Genomic DNA, 20,260 nt, shown 5'->3' with positions numbered 1-20,260 from the left:
ATGTAAATTGATAATACAGGCTTTTATTTCCGAAGCTGCTGTGGATTGCATTTTACTTAGGAGGAGATTCGTTAGAAAGTGGACGGCGAGTGGTAAAGTGAAAAGGAAATATAAAAAGCTGTAAATTAATCCGGGAAACCGACGCAGGAAACAAGTACTAAGTTTATAATAATGGCTTAATATAAAACAACTGTTAAAACTGTTAGATTTGCCGTTTATAGCATATAAACTGAATATTGTATTCTTAACGCTTTTTGAAGGAGGTGGCGTGGCCTAGTGGAGGGGTTCTGGACTTGTTATCCAGAGGCCCCGGGTTCAAATCCACCTTCCTGCCACTAAATGGATTTGTCTTCGGTCGTCCGAATTCAACTCCTGCACGCTTTGTTAATAGCGAACTGGTCAACCTCCTGCCAGTTGGGGTTTTTAACAAGTTTATGTTCGATTTGCAATATTTGTTTATTTATTTACAGTGTCTACAATTAGCACAACAGAGCTTAATACACAGTTAAATAAAGTTATTTATTTATTTTATTTTATTTGTGTCTTCCTCTTTTTGTCTTTTGGTCATTTTGTCTTCATCTTAGCGGAGCCCCATAACCATAAAAATAGGAGAATCATCCATGCACAGAAATAGGACAACCATGCATTTAAATATTTATGGTCATCATAACTAGCGGCATGGTTTCGGGCATTCGACGTACGACAACGACCATTCGCCTAACATGGCAGCCCTGGGGATTTTTTTTTGCCCCCATTCGATCATCCCCATCACTTGAAATCGCGAGTGAAATCGCACCGGGACGTCACCACAAAAAAATTCGGGTTTTGTTTTGTTCAAATCCGGTAAGTCTACATACCCTATTAATTCATTTGAACAGAGCTTACTCAAGCAAAAACAATACTCGTTTCCAGCTTTCAAAGAAATTCACAGTTTTCACATGTCATTACCGGTGTCAATTAATGCAGTCATGCCGCCGATCACGCGTTATACTAGACTAGCGATTCACGGACCACGGATACATTTGAGCTGTTTTCACGTGTAACTCCCTATTTTTCGCTCAAATCACGTGTCACGCATAACTCCTCCTGTTGCAAAACAAACACTGTGTGACCGCAGTGTGCAAAATGACAATTTCCACTCAGAGCTTAAAGGAAAGCTTTTACATATAGACTGAAAGAAATATTTCCTGAGGTAAGAAACAACTCTTTGCCTTAGTAATATCTTTAAGGAAAATGTTTGCGGGAATTACAGCCGGGAAATATAGCAGCACGTCGCTTATGCAGCTAATTTGCATATTGTTATTTATCGCTTTCATTATTGAAATTACTGAGAGAAGAGTAAATTTTTCTGAACAACGGCTAAAACGACAAAAATAATTTATTTGTAGTCAACAATGTGGCGTTTTAGTGGTACTTATCGTTTCTTTAGGCGTTCGCGGTCACAAATCGGACCGCTGTTATCTTTGGTTTTTATCAAAATGGCGAATATTTGGGAAATTCGTGCAGCTCTGTACGGCGGGAAGTGCAGAGTGCCCAAAGATTTTATTCGAGTCGTTTCTAGGCTGGTGTAAGTACTTTTGAAATACAATAAAAACCCGTGAGTAAGAATCTTCATTTTCCCAAGTTAGCCAAAACAGGTTCTTACATAAATGGTAATTAGCACAAATTTAGGCTATTTTGGTTCTTATTTTCTGAAGAAAAATTTACATTGTTGTTAACAGAATGTTAATGGTTTTCAGCCTTTTCATTTTGTGAAATTTGCAAGCCATTTCTTTGTATTTATGCGATTGTATCAATAATAATGCTTTATGATTTTCAACATTGGCATTTACATTGCAACTGGAGTGATTAAGGTGTCTCCAAAAAGGATTTAGAATGTCCACTTTATATCATAATTTTGATTAATAACATGATACTGAGGACGATTTTTCGCGCAAATTTTGACTCGGCAACACGTTGCGAGTTTTTTGAACCTAAATCAAAAACTCACAACGCAAGATGACGAATATTAAGAAAGTTGGTTCGTGTAACAGGGTCACCGTCGATTTTTTTGCGCAACACCTTCCCAGAACTCTGTTCGGATACGCGAAATGTTGCGAGTCGAGGGTTGCGCTAAAAATCGCCTCGCGTAACATGCCTGTTGCCAGTTTTGCACGATGTTGCGCAAAAAGTTGACTCGTTAACATACCACGAAAAGTTGACGCGGTGTTGCGCAAAAAATCGTTGTTGTAAGTCGTCCCGTTTAACATCGCCTTTAAGGGATTACGTTTCCTGTTGGCAGCGACCGACATTTACTCTTAAATTACTGATTTCAAATTTTTGAGAAATCGGTGAAGGTTCAAAATTTACCTTACCCGTTCTCACGCAGACAGCCTCTTAAAGAAACAAGGCGTTCAGCGGATATCTCTTTTTTTAATCTTACCTTTGAATAGGATCAAGTGGAAGGTCACTGCAGCACAAAGCATTTGAAGAAAAAAAGCCAAGCACAAGTAACCAAAAGACACTTTGCGATAACTGAAACAAGTCGGTGAATTCAACATTTGACAAAACCCAAAAGACTCTTCTTCTGCCTACGAGAACGTTCTATCCTTGATGTCCTTCAACGCCACAGAATCAACCACGAACTCATCCACTCATATCAAGTCAGTGTTTTATTGCCCATTGACACCAAACTTCACTTGGGACTTGGATGACACCACTTATGCCTGGATTTTAGTCGCCATCCGCTGCATTGCGTTTCCTTGTACCATTGTTTTAAACACATTAGTGTTTGCAACAATGCGGAAAAAGAAAATTCTTCAGAAGCCCTCGACCATTCTGCTGTCTAGTATGGCTGTCACAGACCTTCTTACTGGCGCTATAGTCATGCCGTCCTCAATCGCTGTAGATATGTTAATATTCCGCCGAACTTCGTTTGCACATATTTGTCTCTTAGATTCGCTTAGTTTCAACTTAAACGATTTCCTTTCCATGTGTTCTTTGTATCATATAACTGTGATTGCCTGGGAGAGATACGTGGCGGTACGAAAATGGATAGACTACAAGGTGATCGTTACAACAAGTCGTGTCAAAAAGCTCGCCATAGCCGGCTGGTTGTCATTGACTTTTGTAGCGGTTTTAGGAAACGTGATGCGATTGACTGGGGTGGCTGAAAGCATTATCGAAGGCTGGAGCTATTGTCAGGTTGCTTTGGGAGTCATTCTGACAATATTATTATTTTACTTCTACATCATGGTATATCTTGGATTACGGAAACGTAAAGCAAACGAAATCCGTCAGGCTACCTCTCTAGTTCAAGCGAAACTTGAATCCAAAGTCGCCAAGACGACTTTCATTATAACTTCAGTTGTGTTGTTCTCATATGTGCCATGGGGTTCTGTGTGGTTTATCCCATTCCTCAGAACAAATTCGGGTTTCCGAACAGGAGAGACTTGTGTGCATTTGAACTCTTTAATAAACCCTATTATTTACTGCTTCAGAGATCGCCGTTTTAGGAACGCTGTGCAAGAGCTGTTAGGAATAAGAAAACCTCAAGCTATCAAGCCATTAAAAGGCTCTAAGCGATCTGTCAGGCGAGTGGTCCCTAGAGGTTCACGTAAAATTGTGCCCGGGATTGAAAGGGCAGCGAAAGGCACCCGCTTGTTAAGATCAGAATCCTGCGATCTAGCCATGGTTGTAGATTGCTTTCATCAAAATAATGAACTAATTTTGAAGAGATCATTGTCTGCTCCCTCGCTATGCAATAGCTGCTTCGATGGTGAGATGCTCCGTCAGCAGTCCTCGTCCATTCTAACGACAACTGCGACTATTCATGTTCAAAGTGGCGCGCAAATTAAAGAGACGGAAAGAAATCTTGATTTCCCAAACGATGTTAAAGCTGAGAGTCAAGAAACAGAACACTTCATCAGCAATTTATCAAGATCGATTTCGTGGGATGCCAGTGCCGCCGTGGAATTTGCCAAGCGTTGTCCAGAATTGAAAGACAGGACCTTTCGTAGATCCGAGTCAGTACCATGCCTTTCAACGTACGCAATCTTCCTCCACGAAACAAGGTCAACGGAGTTTGGATTTACGACACGATTTTGAAGATTGCAAATAACTGGCTTGATCATGACTCTAGGTGAATGAGAGTCCCAGAACTTGTCACGAACAATGGGACACTTTTTTTTATAAAAGGCGTCTATTGCGAGCTTCGACGAACAGAGAGACTTGAAAACATGTGCAGGGACCCTCATATGAAACAGCGACTTTGGCTGCCCGTGCCTATGAAAAATTTTCCTCTGCAAACTTTTTTTTTAATTTATGCACCTCAGCAAACATTTTTTCCGAAATGCAAACTTGTTGTTGTTTCCACTTATCGTGTTTGCAAGCATTTTATTTTATCTCTTTTATAGGCCCTGCAAACATTTTGTTTTCAATATTTTTATACCCCCTCCAGAAAAATAATGGTCCGTCCATAAACAGAACGCAACTATAAAAAAAATCTCCTGCGAAAGTTATTATGTGGCATTCTTACTCTGGTCAGTAAAAGTATCGAGAAATGTTCCCCAGAATTTTACTTTTCAGACTCCTTTTCATTTCAATTCACCGGGGCCTTGTTTTGAAAATTTCAAAATTCTCGCACAGGGGCGTAGCCAGCCTATAGGCCCGTAGGCCCGGGCCTACTTTCGACCCCTCGTATTTTTAAAATGTATGATAGCAAAAATTAGACTGAACGCTTTGAAGATGAAATAGAAAGCAATTAACGTATCTTATTATTATATATTTTGCCTACCCTTTCGCGTGGATCGGTTCTGTCATCTACGTGCACTTGGGAGCCTTCTAGACTAGCCAGATGATAGACAAACGCACAATTGCTGAGTGAAACTGCAGCTATTCCATCCTATGAAATGTTACAATTTGTGCCGTACAATAACATCAGCAGAAAGTGGGAGAAGTTTTTCGGGTCTTTCCAAAATCTCCCTGGCGAACCTTCATCTTCCGCCCTACCTCCTCGACGCAGCCCTTACGGACCGATGCCGGCCTACGCTCCAAACTGGCTACGCCCCTGTCGCATCTGATTAAAATGCGAAGCGAACCAATCAAATGGTCGCATTAAAACGACACTCTAAAAATTTAAATTGTAAATTATACATGTGATAAACTATTTGTCATGTGGCGTTCTTGATGTCGGACGTTTACCATCCATGTTAAAAATTACAAGCAGAAACCTATCTTTTTTCCACGCTTATTGCCACGGAAAAGCATCATCCAGGCTTCAATTTGGTAGTGCCATCGCTTGAAGCTGTAGCGAAACACAAATACCTGGACAAGAACTTCATTTCAACCAAGTCTTTCGAGCACATGGTTCGTTTCTGGACAAAGATGCTGCAATGTGCTCACAGTAAATGGTCTTCGAGTCCTCTTCAAGGTACGAAACTATGAATTTCATGTATTTTGTTTAGGTATCTTCGTTAGCAGATACAGTATATTTCTTGAAAATGTGTTGACATAAAACTGGGCACAAACATAACATGTCAGGATTTTCAACTTGTAACTTGTAAACTGAAATAAATTATGCAGAATGTTAGTCACAATAACAAAATATTTCTGCCAATCTAGCAATTGTGGGGGACAAATTGCGCGGTACGTTTTTGAAAATATTTACTACAAATTTGGTAATAAATCGATACTCTTTTTAAATTTCGTACCGCCGTCAACATAATTTAGAGTTTGCTCCCAATTTGAATTTACAGTTTTATAAACGCCTTAGTCATTCATTTGCGCCTTTTACATATACCATCCAAAAATCACCCAATTACTGAAAATAAGCCTGAGATTAACTTGTTCCAAAACAATTTTATTTGGCCTGTTTCCAATAGGGGTTTATGATGTGTCTGACGTTAAAAGGGTTAGGGTATTTTTCTTGGAAGGGGGGCTATTTTCGGGAAGGGGCTTATTTTCAGGACATTCTTAATGATATCCTCAGTTTGGGACATGTAGCTTAAGGACGGTAGATTTAGTTTTTTGCCTTTGGGTGGCGGTTTTAAAAATAAAAATTCACTCGGAAGCCAGTCTTCGATTTTTGCTAAACTACACCGTTAAGATCAGATATGACCATAGTTGAATTTTTAATGGTTTCTTAGCAACAGGAGTAACCATAGCAACGATTATATTCTTTTGTTTTCAAACGAGCCGGATTTTCTTGAAATCTAGTCAGGCACTGTTTCCATTTTTTAGGGAAAATATAAATATAAACAATTAAAATTAAAAAAACCTACACAGTCACACAAATTTCTTTAGAATTTTTTTTTTATTACGAAGTATAGTAGATTGACTTCCTGTAAACGAATTTTATTAAATAAATCTTTAAGAGCGTTTTTTTAAGTAAATCAAAAATTATTAAAGTTTTGCGCTAGATTTTTTGATTTCCCACAATTGACAATCAATATCTGGGTGAGGGGAGGAGAGGTGTCCCCCCTGGAGGATTACCCCCCCCCCCGAGCCACCATTTCCGAGGGTTTATATCAAAAATCCCTTTACCGAGCCAAAATTGGCGCTCCTGGTTCAAAAGACTGACGAGAGTTGTTTTAATCTGCGGGCTTTTGGCTGAAAATGGCAAGGACGTTTTCAGCAAATTAGTACATTGATGTCAATTTCTGCCATTTTGGATATCCGATTCCCGGATGGAGAACGTCCGGTCACGGGAACTCTCCATCCGTTTATATGGAAAAAAGTTGGCTCGCTCTCCAGGGTCACCCTACCTTGAAAGAGAGTGACCCTCCACCCAGGGTCACTCACCTGCCCTCAGAGCCAACTTTGTAATTTCTCGTATAAACGGTTCGCAGCTATTTATAAAGAAACGTATGAAAAGATCTATCGCCCATTGTGGCTCGGTAGTGAGGGTAACCCGCCCCCCCCCCCCCCCCCCCACCAGGGAAAACTTTTCTCCATAATTAACAGGCCCATAAAGACCATAATGGGGTGCTAAAGCTTACGTTGTCCTCTTGATTATTTTACAGACTAAAAAATGCCGTTTAAGAACTGGAGGCTAAAGCCCATTGGAGACGGAAAATCTTGATGTTAAGTCGATGGTGAGTTGATTATTTCTTGTCAAATATCTTATGTATTCAGTGTAATCGATCAGAGTTTTTTGTTTATTTTAAATCTTGTTCACACTGAAAATAATGGGATGCTAAAGCTTCTTTTAAGGGGCAGTATCACAAAAAGTCTTTTAAGTTTTTGTGTAAACTTTGACAGAATTATAAGGGCACACTCAGTGATCAACAAAATAACCTTAAAATAACAAAAGAAAGGCATAAATTCATTCTCCAAGATGTGAATAAACACAATCAATGATTTTTAAGTCATTTTCATTTTTTCAAGTAACACTGTCAAACTTGAAAATGTCGGCCCGACTTTTTCAAGTTTTTGGCCACCACTGTCCTATCCGTCTCTAGCCAAACCACCTTTTACTATTCTCGTGACGTTTTAGCAAAGCCAGGCCACATTAAGTGGATTTCCAATTAATACTAACATTTTCTTTGGATTTCCAAGTAGCACTAAAAAAAAAAAAAACCCAAAATTTATTAATAAAGATCATGGTGACACTGTTCCTTTAAGATCATAATCACTTATTATGTTCTCTTGATCATTTTACAGACTAAACAATGCTGTTTTAGAGCTGGAGACTGAAGCTCATTGGAGACGGAAGATCTTGATGTTAAGACGATGGTGAGTTAATTATTTCTTTTCAAAGCTCTCATGAATTTAGTGAAAACAGTCAGTGCTTTTCGTTTAGTTTAAAACCCGTTCACACTCAAAATGGGCATGTGATGTGGTCTGTTCACACCAATTCTTAAACATGCGCTGAAGCTGTTTAGTTTAAAAAAAGCTTTTGTGTATACACACTGTTTACCGAGCTCGAGGTCACTGTAATTGACTCAACATGATCGCATAATGAAACAAGTAGGAGTCTATTAAAACTTTGTGTAAATTACGACTTTCACAATCCTGGCACCGATTTGCAATCATTTAAAAATTGATTGAGCTTACACATGTTCTATTGGTGTGAATGGGACTCAACATACCGAGATTTAATCGCAAAAGGAATTTTGTTGGATCGCTCTGGACTGGCAATGATTTGACTCGAAAGCCTAAAAAAAAAAAAAAAACCCCTTTTGAACAATCCCCAAACCTACAAAAGCTCGTTTGCTCGATTTTATCCAAAAGAATATTTCATCGCAGGCTCAAACACTGCTATGCGGTAACACAGCAAAAACACAGCAAAAACACACGAAATTATTTTCAAATCTTTTATTGATGTTAAAAATAACCTTGCTCCTCAAACCATGTTTCAGTGTTGGCACTTTTTTTAGTCATTTTATCCTGCTCACTAACAATTAGGGGGTATTTTCCCTAAATGTGACAGAATATTTGAAAGCTAAAACGTTTTTGCATATTTGGGGAGACCTATGCCGCCTCCTTTCAATTTGGTTGACCTTGAATGACCTTCAGTGGACCGCGGTCACGATCGCCGCCATGATGGTTTTCATATTATAATGCAAATTATTTGTCAAGTGTGTAAACAACTTCGTATTAAAAAAAAAACTTATTTGCGCCAAAAGCATAAATGAGAACTAAAGTATCTCAAATTCAGCAAAAACATTAGCTGCAAAAAAGTAAGTCGGCCTACTAAGAATTTTTGTTTGAGATCTTGGAGGGTTTTTAAAAGTTTGTTTGCGTCCTCAAAAATCAGGAGACTAATTTGCATCATAATTTAAGACCAAAATGCCGGCGATCGCGAATACAACAAAATGTAAATTAATTTATTTTGTCACACGAACCATGATAAATTATTTTGGGTGCCAAATCGAATTATTTGTACAAGTGTTTCAAATATATATATTTCACGTTCCAACGCGCAAATCACATCAAATATCCTTCTGCCTGTAGCCAACATCTACGTTAGAATTCCTGTTTACTGTAAAACGATGAAATTTATAACAAATTGTTAACATTGAATTTTGCTTATTTTTCCTCAGATTTTCGCCAGCTTTGGATTTCAATGGATTACAGAAGCAAGCTGACGAGATGAAATCTCAATCACACCTGTACAAGTTTTGTTCTGTGCTTTATTAGGTAAATAACATTAGTTTCACTAAGCGATCAAAATCGTATTTCTCAAAACATTTTCGAGTATGATACTTAGCGTCGAGGTCAGGAGAAAAACTGAACTGATCAGCAGAGAAATTAATTGAGAAATTGTCTCGATAAACAACCAAATTCTCCTCTCCTGATATAAGGAAATTTGGAAAGACCACTAATGAGAATTTATCTCACGATAAGGGCTAGATATATTTCCACGACCCGTACAATATTGAAGGAGGCCTTTGATTTTATTTTCGGACAATTAAAATTTAAAATTTTTGTTTTTCAATTTTAAAAAGAGAAATTATAAATTTATCTCACAATTTACAAGATTCCTACAAATTTACATTTTCTACATATGTGCACCAAAATATCTTACAAAATAGATTTCGATACAGCTATCATTTATTTTGCAAAACTCGTGAAACTAAATTTTTGATAGCTAAAGTAATTCAAGGATCCACTAAATTGTCTTGAAACTGTGTCACTTTGCCGTAAACACGCAAAACAATTTTGATATTAAAAACAAATTTTGATGGTAATTTCATCTTGCAATTTGCCAAGACCGTTTCCAAAGTTACATTTGATTCTGTTAAAATTCTACCATACGTACGCCAAAATCTACAAAACTGTTCAAGTAGCTTCTGACCAACCTGCGACACAAAATTCTGCACACAGTTAAAAATACAAGAAGTGCCCTGAATTTCTTGAACAGTTATTAAAATCTAGATTATAATTTATCCAAGTCGTTGTTTTACTAAACGATTAGAATTTAATATCTATCAAATTTTACACAACGTACATCAACTCTGTAAAACATTCACTAAACGATGTTCAAAACTCGAAAAACATTTAGTCAGTGTGTTGCCACTATCAAGCAAGTATCCAAAGAAATATCTTGAAAATTTATTTGACTCGCAGAACAAATTTCAATCAATTTTGACTTGTTTGATTTGCTGAATGTATACCAAAATAAACGGAGCACAAACTTTACATTTTTTAACGATCTTTTTCGCATGGTTTTCTCATATATTGTACGGGTCTACGTCTAAAATTGTACGTGTTTTTTCATTCATTGAAAGTTTTCGTAATCTGACAATTTGATTATTTTGTTTGCCAAAAATGTCTAACAAATCAGCAGAAATTTTGACTGTTTTGCCTATGATTTATTGCAAAAGCCAAACAACCAAGACACTTGTTTATATTTAAGGAAAATTTTCCAGTATTCGCTTAAATCTTAACAAAACTAGCAAAAATTGTTTAGTTTGATTTGATTTAGTTTTACCTACGATTTATTGTAAAAATCAAACAGCCAAAAGACTTAGTTTATATTTTTGAAGTTTTCCAGTACATGTAGTTGCTTTTCGCAATTAGTTATTTCGTAAAATTATCAACAGACTAGCAGGAGTTGTTTAGTTCAATCTAATTTGCTTTTGCCAGCCATTTATCGGTTAGAATAAATAACCAACTGACTTAGACTTATTATAACTTTGGCGAGTTTGCTAGTAGTTACTTGTTTGTAAAAGCAGGAAAAATCTACTTCAGTTTTTTGCCTTCAAATTTATTTCCATCTTTGTTATTACACTTAGAAATATAGTTAATTAGCGCTTACTACTTTGTATAATAACTATAAACTTGTGATTTAAAAGTTGAAATAAAGAGACACTTGTAATCAATAAATGAGTCTTGCTTTATTTACTAGAAAAAATAAAAAAAATTCTGCGCTTTTGAAAGGGGCCTGGTAACTAGTCAAAATATAGGCTATCTCTTTTTATATATTTTGCCTATGGAGGGTTGCCGACGCGGGAAAAATTTCTGCACTTTTGAACGGGGTCTAGTATCAAATCAGAATAAACCCTGCCTTTTGATGGGTGAAATCTGCTGTAAATGCACAGATTTTTCCCGCCAAAAGACTTAGTTTATTTTTGACTCACTTCTAGACACCATTTAAAAGCGCAGCCTTTTTTCCCGCCAAAAGACTTAGTTTTTTTTTTCGCTCAAAAAGCTCCTTTCAAAAGCGCAGAATTTTTTCCCGCCAAAGGACTTAGTTTTTTTTTGCTCAAAAAAAAAACCCTTTCAAAAGCGCAGAAATTTTTCCCGTCAAAAGACTTAGTTTTTTCGATCGCAAAGCTTCTTTCTAAAGCGGAAAAGTTTTTGCTGTGCGTTCCCCGCCAAATAAACTACTCAAACTTTCACTATATTTATTCAATGTCTTTCGCCGATGAATCGCCATTCACCGAAGGCTGTTTGCTTGACTGAATAGCTTCTTTGTCGCTTCTCAGCACGATCAACTTCTTTTGCCCTGCAATATAAACAAGAACGACATTAGAATCATGGATAGATTCATTAGAATCAGTGGCAGAAAATATAGCCTTATATTAAACGCTCACGGTAACACCTAAATAGTACAATGTATTTTCTATTTTACATCAGCTTTTTTCCTGACTATGCAAGATTACATTAATATCTTACTTTGAACTCGCTGTTTTGGAATTCGAAGCGAGCGCAAATTTGAATATCACAAGATGTGCTGTAAAATTCAAATGTGTTATTTTCCAAGAAAAACACAATGGTTATTATAATAAAGTATTGTTATCTTGGTTTAGTTGGTGCCCTGGAATGCCTTGGTTAAAAAATCAACATAAATTCGACCGCAGAAACATCTTGTTTTCATCAACATTAACAGCCTGGAAAAGCATTAAAACGCGATTTGAGTCCAGTAATTCAGCAAGGCTTCAATACGAGCATAGAGTTATAAGAACAAAAAGTCAAAAAGCATTTCTGATGTTTTGGAAATTGTGGAATGGCAGAAGTTGAATTTTAAAAACAGCCTTAACTAACATAACAGTTGAACTCTCTAAAATCAGCAGATAATCTATCGATAAATTCTAAAATGAAATTAATTTCCTGATGCATTTGTCAGCTTAACATTTAAGGACAAAAATTAGTGGGCAAATATTTAATGATTGATTGGAATTTTTGCTTTTGATATGGTTCCCACATGATAAGTGGATCTAGCGCTAGATATGTGTTAAAGGCAGCGAGGAAATCCGAAAACCAGATTTACATAAGAGCGGCCTGCCGTACGGACAGTGTAGTTTCGCCAATTTCGCTTGTTTGAGACAATCCATAGCAACGAAGAGATTGGGTTGCCAAGGATCTGGAAATAACCACGATAACTTATTATTGTTTAAAAGAAACACCAAAACTCTTGGTAAATTCAGCCTGTAGCAGTAGTTGGTTTTCTCGTTTGTCTAAATGCTACCAAAAACATTGCCCTCGAGAAACAGCCCAGAAAGTGTTTACGGTTCGTAAAAAAATTCTGCATGTCATAACAGAACAAAACAATAAATAGGAAAACCGCAGCTTTTATGGGCTATAAAAATATATCAATTTATCAACGCGTAAACAACACATTACATTTCTTAAATAATTTCAGATGTGTTCTGGCCTACTTATTCATAGACAATAGTTACACATGTTGTGTGACTGGGAACGCGAAACACGCGCGATGTCGTGACACTCATATAAGAGGTGTGACTAATGATAGGTCACGTTTTGTTTTTGTTTTGAAAAGAATTGATCAAGTCTGAGGAAATGATTGTTTACAGCAAAACTACTGTTCATTGAGTGAAACAAGAATTACATTCAAGCACTTTTAGACTAGCAATAAGAATGAATAAGAAACTTTTTTGAACAAGCGTTGTATATAAAAGTTTCATGCTCACACAAAACCGATTCCTAAAAGAACTTTGGAAACTTTGGATAAAAGAATACAAATAAACAGGCAAACAATATTTTGTGATAAATTGCTGTAAGAAAGAAGAGACAATACTCAATTTGAAGTCCACAATTCTATTTTTATTTTGAAGGCGCGTTTAGTGTCTGTCTTGCGAATGAAATACTGATGTTTTCCAATTTTAAAGAAAAGGAGGCTTCGTGTTCAATCTTACATCTGATTAAAAAAAAAGTACAGCATTTTTCAATTACTTTGAAAATCAGACAATTTATTACTTAAAGGGACTATGTCACGGATATTAACAGATTTTTGAACAGCCAAATTTGTGTCTTAGAAAACTTAAAAATAATGGTCCATTTTTATTAAGAATTGCTATTTTAGAGCACTAAAAAAATGGAACGATTTCTCTGAGATTTACACACTACACGAGGTAATTAGAAAGTACAAGTTCCACTTAAGACCAAAATGTTATTTGATCTGGCGGGCCTTGTGAACGTCTTCTCAATAACGTTTTACGACTGCTTTGTTTTTGTTATATTTTAGCACAAAAAATTCTTTTAATTTCACAAACCTTGAGAAAACTATGTCAAGTCCAAGATCTAGTAGTATTTTTCCAAAATAATCCCTTCATAACAAGAAAATCGGTCTCGTGTAAAATGGGTGGTGACGTCATAACGTTGCTATGGCAACTCCGATTTCGATGAAACTTATCTCATCTGAAACTTTCATCTTTCTTTAGTACAGCTGTATTGATCGCTTTCAGTCGGATTGTTTACAGTGGCATACAAGTTGCTCAAAGTTGAAATTGCCGAGATTACCAAGCTGAACTAAAAATTCTAAATTTGTCCGATCAATCAGAAAATAATAAATGAAACAGCAATCTCAACTAATTCTCCAACTAAAAGGATAATACCCAACACATACCTTGGACAGAAGAGTTGTTTAATGATGCGTGAATCCTTCCTTTATTTCTTGTTAGCTTAAACCACTCATAGCGATATTGCCACACTCAATGACGCTCAATTATTTGCCTGTTGGAAATATTAAATTCTAAATGTCACCGATTGTATAGTGGATATTAAACAAATAACCTTAATGCAAGAAAAAATTGACATATAATTTCAGATTGTGAAGCTTGCCACTTTTCGTTGAGGCCCAGGGGTTTTAGGGAACAAGGGATCATGGCCATTAATCGTTTGGCAACATGGGATCAGAAGCATATTTATAGGGAACGGGGAACACCAAAGTCAAAGAAACTTGTTGTTTTGTATTTCACAGTCATTGTTTCCCATCACTGGACAAGTGTATTCTTTGTATTAAATAAACGGAAAAGATTATCGCTTTTAAATTTCCCGCGCGCCGCCATTTTGGATTTTATGACGTCAATGCGTTTCCACAATTGTTAGGAAACAGAGGTTCTTTTGCGTGAAACAATAGGCCTTATTCGTATTCTCGGTATTGGACTGGAACTGCTTGCAATGGGGCTAATGCGGGTAATCTTTTCAAATGCAAATGATATGAAGCTGTTTTTAATAAATTCCCCGCATGGCCTCCATTGCGCTGTTCCGTCCAATCTGTCGAATATGGCTATTAGACGCTTTTGTATTGATATTTGTGGCAAAATGAATATGCTTTAGTAAATCACTATGAAAACAGCAAAATACTAGCTGGTATTTGATTTGTTGATTTAATAAACAAGAAACATAAATGTAGGTGTCAATGTAGGTGTCAATGTAGGTGAGTCTCGACTCACCTAAGGTCAGACGGCCATGTCTGACGTCACAGAGATGTGTTTGGACCGGTCCATCTCACTTCCCTCCGTTGAACAAGCCTAGAATATTACAAAAATACCAAAACAATTAGCAAAATTTCTGCAGAGCATCCTACATTAATAATTCGTACAATTTTGTAACTACAGTATATACCTGATTGAAGAAACGTTGACCCATGAAAAGCACAAACCAAGAACGATAAGACCGAACGGGATTCTGGGTAGACAGCATTGGTAAGCATAGTAGAACCCATAGTAATGTTCAATTTATTTATAATCAAGGAATTTTTTGTCTTTGAGAGCTTTGAAAGCATGATTTATGCAATCTGTCGTATTATTATGTTCATTCTGTCACAGAAGACGATTACTTTTTCCGATTTCCCAGTAAACATTTGGGTCGCATCGTTTATCGTTTATACTTTTCATGGGTCAACGTTTCTTCAATCAGGTTTAGTTTTTGTGTGAAGGATTATATGGAATAATTTGTATGCAAAATTAATGATGGTGCTATGTGAAGATCTTTCCAAACAATTCAACATTTGGACATCTAAACATAAAGATAAATGATCTTAAAGCGAACCGAAAGACTTAAGATGGATACAGAGTCATCTTAAATATGTATTTCGTACTATTTCAAACTTAAAAGTGCGCGCCTCTTTCTAAAGAATATTTCTCGTCTGTTGTTACTCCAAAACATAACAAATTTCAATCAATGTACTTCAAGACAAAGACCCGTCTCTTTCAAGTTTTTGGGAGAGTGAAGCAGACAAAGTATTCTTCTCGCTTAAATAAAAAAAAAAAAAAAAAAATCTCACGAATACGTAACAACTCGCTAAACAGCCATGACAGCTAGGCATGAATAGATTGTGCTAGTAAATTCAGGAAAAGTTGCTTCACAAGATACCCAAAAGTTGCTCTAAAGTTGCTCAAATATCAAAAGTTGCCACCAAAATTGAAAAGTTGCTTGCTCTAGGTCGTTTTGTTTTTGATAAATACTCAAAACGTGTTGTTGTTTGTTGTCAAAACATTTATTAAAATTCTTAAAAAAATACTTTTTGATTCAATTACTCTTTAAACTCAAATACTTCAAAAAAAACGTTTCTAGTGTTTCATTGCACAACTTGGATGGGCATCATATGTTTACTATGGCTAAAGTTTTAATAAAATCCTTCGAAATGAACGACCTTTTATGGTTTGGATCGGTTTTATACAATTGTTGCTCAAATTGCCAAGGAAGGCAAAAGTTGCCCTAGGTTGCTGGAACTACAAAAATTGCTCAAAACGCTAAATTGCTCAAAATGCCGAGCACAATCTATTTATGCCTAATGACAGCGCGAGTTCTAGCAAAGACCAAACTAAACACGTGTACCTTACGTCTGTCCAAATCTTGTCCTTTAAAGTTGGACGCATCGATATTTCGGTCCACATAGCGCCTGGCTGTTGGAACAGATCTTTCGTCTTGTAATTAGAAGTCTTCTGCTTTAACCAAACAAATATTTTTCCCATTTCTTTGCAAACATAAACGGCACGCCACCATCGAAAATCAACAAACGTGGATGATAGCAAACTTGACTCGTGATGAATAATTAGCAGATTCAGAAAGCCCGTATAGTGGAAGATATTTGCAATTTAAATTTTCTTCGATTTTCCCGCCAGAAACGTTCGGTATTCAAGGCGCAAAGAGGATATGTTAAAAATAAGAGAAAATATTTAAGTGTAGCGACTTTCCTCATTTTTCATATCGCAAATAACATAATTGAAGTGCTTTCCGCAAATTTTCAAAAATTGCTTTCCAACCTTGTCTTTCTTTTAGTGTGCGATAGACCGTTGAAGCGAAGATCGCGGCGAGTATGGCTTTCCTGAAGCACTAGTCTAGAAAGAAAAAATAAAGGACACCAGGCGATGTTTCGAGCTTTATTGAAGTTTTTCAAAGGAAAAAGAGGATATTTTTACCACTTATTTTCAAATCCACACAAACGCTCGATTTTAAATCCATACAAACTCTTATGACTCTTATAGTACGTTTTGGTCACCTGTGATTAACCTTAGCAAAATGGTTAGAAAACTCTTCGTTTAGTGTCATGAAAGCTTTTTAAAACGTAAAACGTTTCGGACTTAGCCTTTCTTCAGTGCGTGGTTAATTTCACTGGCGCGAGCGTTGATGTCGCAAAGAGAATGAGGCCCATTCTTGTTCCCAGAGCCGCTTGTCCCTCTTAGCCAACAGAACCTGGGGCACAAGATCAAGTTGCTCTGGAGACACATGATTTGTTGGCTAGATATTACAATGGAATTTAAATTGCCAATCGATCACCGTTTACTCCCACAACAGGGTTACGGTGATGGTTTGCTGAAATTCCTCTATCTTGTGTCCCTGTCACTTTCCTCGCCCCAGTTCCAGGGGACAAGCGGCTGGGAACAAGAATGGAATGGGGCCGATTTCCTCCTTCGTCCCCACTCTCCTATTTGGCCAATTGCAACGCAGGCTTGCTGTTATTGTTAAGAATTGTTGTATATGCTTATCTGGTAACAACTACCTGTTTTTTCTGAGAATAAAAAAAAGTTGTAGCCTGTTGTTTATTTTTTTATTCGAGAAACACCAGCAACTTGCAGGTGGAATTTCTCCTCGACCTTTTGATTGATAAATATCTGTCAAGAAGTTTTTAAACTACAAATCAACAGGAGAATGCTCAACGGAATGTGACACCTTCTAGCGGTAACACGGAGCAACAGTCTAATCTTCTAAGGTAATTGTCACATTTTCCCACCTGAAGTTTTTCGTTCACATGATTTAAGGCAGGCAGAGAAATGTTTACCACATGCTGTGATATAAAGAAAGAGGGTAAAAAAGCGAAGAGATTTTACATTATATTTTCTTTCATTTGCATTACAAGAAGTTTAAGCTTATTTAACCAGCTCTAACAACAATAGTACAAACAAATTTTAAACTTGTAGTAAGTTTAGGAAGCCCAGTTAAGTCAATGAAAGGAGATCAAATGTTCATTGATTGACAGGGATTCTTGCATTCAACTGGCTTACATGGGAAAGGTATTTTTAAGACAGTTTCGATTTTAAAAGTTTTCAATTTTTTTTTAAAAAATACGTTCTAAAAATCGAGGTGTATCAACGTTTTGAGTTATCTATAAGTCTACCGATTCCTTCATTAGACACGTCGCATAAATGTTTACAAAAAACTCAAAAAGAACAAAAAATACTAAAAAAAATACAAAAATAAATACAAAAATATACAAAGTGTAATAAAACCCTGTGACTTCCAAGACTGGTCACTTTCAAATCGACCCATTTCGGATTTTAATCAGCGGTCTTGTGGTCCTAACATTCAATAGGCTACAAACAAATTTTCTAATTTTTTAGGGCTAAAATTGTAATTTAAGGAGATCAAATGTTCATTGATCATGACCGGGTTTCTTGCATTCAACTGGCTTTCATAGGAAAGGTATTTTCAAGTCAGTTTTGTTTTTCAAAAATTTACATTTAACTTTGCTAAAATATAAGATGGCTCAAAGTCACGGGTATAACAACGTCTTTAAAGAGTTGGGGGTGGAAGCGGAATCTATGAAGCCTACCGATTTCTTCATTAGAAACTGAATCTTTGAGCTTAAAAACTGGGAAGTTCAAAAAATACTTATGAATGCTAAAAAAATACAAAAATAAATACAAAAGAATACACAACCGTAAAGCAACCTTGTGACTTGGATGTACTTTCAAAAATCGGCCCATTTCGGACCGATTTATTCCAAGGGCCGCGGTCTTGGCCCCAGACCATTTTACGAAGGGTGTTCAATACAAAGGGTATAATAAAGTACGTTTCGCTTCAAATCGATGCCCCACTAACTTCACAGGGTTAAAGATATGCTATTCGTTAATTATACAAAAAAATCTAATCGAATATTGAAAATTATTAAAGCTGGTTAATCACATGAAGTATTTTACTCCACTTATTCAGGGAGGGGTATTAGCTAACAAAAAAAAAAATACCAAATAATATGATAAGCATCGCATTGATGACCTAAAACCGACTTGAAAGAAACTTTATCTTACACAAGGTTACAACGCCTAGCAACAAATAAGTTCTAATTCGTAACATTTTTAACTTTCTTTTTTACAGCTTGCCAACCATGCGGGGAGCCACCATCTACTTTTTAATCATACTGTACCCTTTAACTGTCAAGAATAGCCTACACCGGTCACGCAAGACTCAGCTTAAATGGAAGTCACGCAATCACCATAAGCTAACAAGAGTACATCAAGCGCGTGACGCAGAAAGTCACACATATTATCTCCCGACGATCGTCTAACAACGATGTAGCTTTTTATCGCAATAATTCACCCTCCTTTGAAGACGTTGTTCTACAACTTAGAAAAATTGGGGTTCTAGACCTTCCGAATGTAAGGTAAGCCAGATCGTGATAAAAAGCTTTTTTCTCCTTAAAGGGTCGTTACAAAGTTTGGAAGGAACGTTTTGACTCACACGGAATTATATAGAGAACAACACATGGTAATAACGGAGATAAGAAACTGTTCTCAGTGTTTAATTCGATGTCGAGATTTAAACACGCGAAGACAAGTTTGACATATCGACCATTTTCTGAAACTTTTCCGAAGATTTCCCAGTCGAAACGTCAGCCTCGTTGTGGTGGGTGGCCTTTGCTTTTCTCGCGCTGGTCGCGGCCCCGGCCGTGAGGAAGGGAAGACTGGGGAGAAGGCAAAAAAAACATTCTCGTCCCCATAGCCCTTTTCTTTTCTCTTAGCCGGCGGGGCTTGGTACGAGATAAAATATTTTTGAATTAGTTCAAATTTCTTTGATTGGCTGTTTGATAACAAAGAAATCTTGAACGGAACTGAAAAAACGCCATGACTGTCACACAGTATATAGAAACGTCACGACTGCATACATGAAGACCGGAAGTCCCAGAATCTAGGACTGGAAATCCTTCGTCTTCAGAGCCCTTCGTTTCTCGTGCCAAGGCCCCGTAAAGGGAAGCGGAAAGGGCTATGGGGACGAAAATGGCAAAAGAAGAACTAAATTTCCGTGCTCTCCTCATACGTCTCGCAGCTCTGATGTTCGAGTAAGCCTGACTAATACACTATACCTCTTACCCATTACACCTCTCCGTTTCTTTTAGCGTAATACGCAAGGAAAATTCCTTCCAGTCACGGAAAGTGAAGAGAAGCGTTTTATCCTCTTCCAAGCCGTCAAAGAGATGTGGAATTGTTCTAGGTGGGAGCAATCCATGTGGGACCTGCCTGACTACAAGAACTGAATATTCACTTGAAGGAGTAGCAATATTAAGGACTCGAAACTTCCATTGTTCTCTTTATAGTTCCTGTTTTAATGGACGTGGCACGTGCCAAAAGTTGTTTCGATATTTTAAGTTACTTGCCAAACATGGCGACGATTGGGTACGAAAGACACTTGAGGTTCCTGTGGCATGCATTTGTGTTCGATAATCGTTTGTACGAACCACAGGTCACTTAATCTCAAAAATCAATACATTTAGAAACATTCTTGATCAATAATTAATATATGGCAAACTTATAAACCCCAGGGGGGTACTCCGGCTTGTTAATGACGGGGGCGGGATTTTTGGGTTTGATTCTCC

General features: G+C 37.0%; 2 long non-coding RNA genes across 2 annotated transcripts; one reads left to right on the top strand and one right to left on the bottom strand.

Annotated features, from left to right (window-relative positions):
* Positions 1-10,777: 10,777 nt before the first annotated feature.
* Positions 10,778-16,157, bottom strand: LOC144638773 (uncharacterized). Its single transcript, XR_013568003.1, has 4 exons — positions 16,014-16,157; positions 14,622-14,699; positions 13,793-13,899; positions 10,778-11,431 (listed from the first exon to the last, which is right to left on the bottom strand). It is a non-coding gene; the product is annotated as an uncharacterized LOC144638773 (long non-coding RNA).
* Positions 16,158-17,278: 1,121 nt separating this feature from the next.
* On the top strand, positions 17,279-20,195 carry LOC144638780 (uncharacterized). Its single transcript, XR_013568006.1, has 3 exons — positions 17,279-17,383; positions 18,766-19,051; positions 19,784-20,195. It is a non-coding gene; the product is annotated as an uncharacterized LOC144638780 (long non-coding RNA).
* Positions 20,196-20,260: the final 65 nt, after the last annotated feature.

This window comes from Oculina patagonica, chromosome 14 (assembly GCF_052425735.1).
Source record: "Oculina patagonica isolate OP01 chromosome 14, crgOcupat, whole genome shotgun sequence".
NCBI classification, from domain to species: Eukaryota; Metazoa; Cnidaria; class Anthozoa; order Scleractinia; family Oculinidae; genus Oculina; species Oculina patagonica.
Note: the sequence above shows the minus strand (reverse complement) of the source record. Positions and strands in the feature narration are given on the sequence as shown.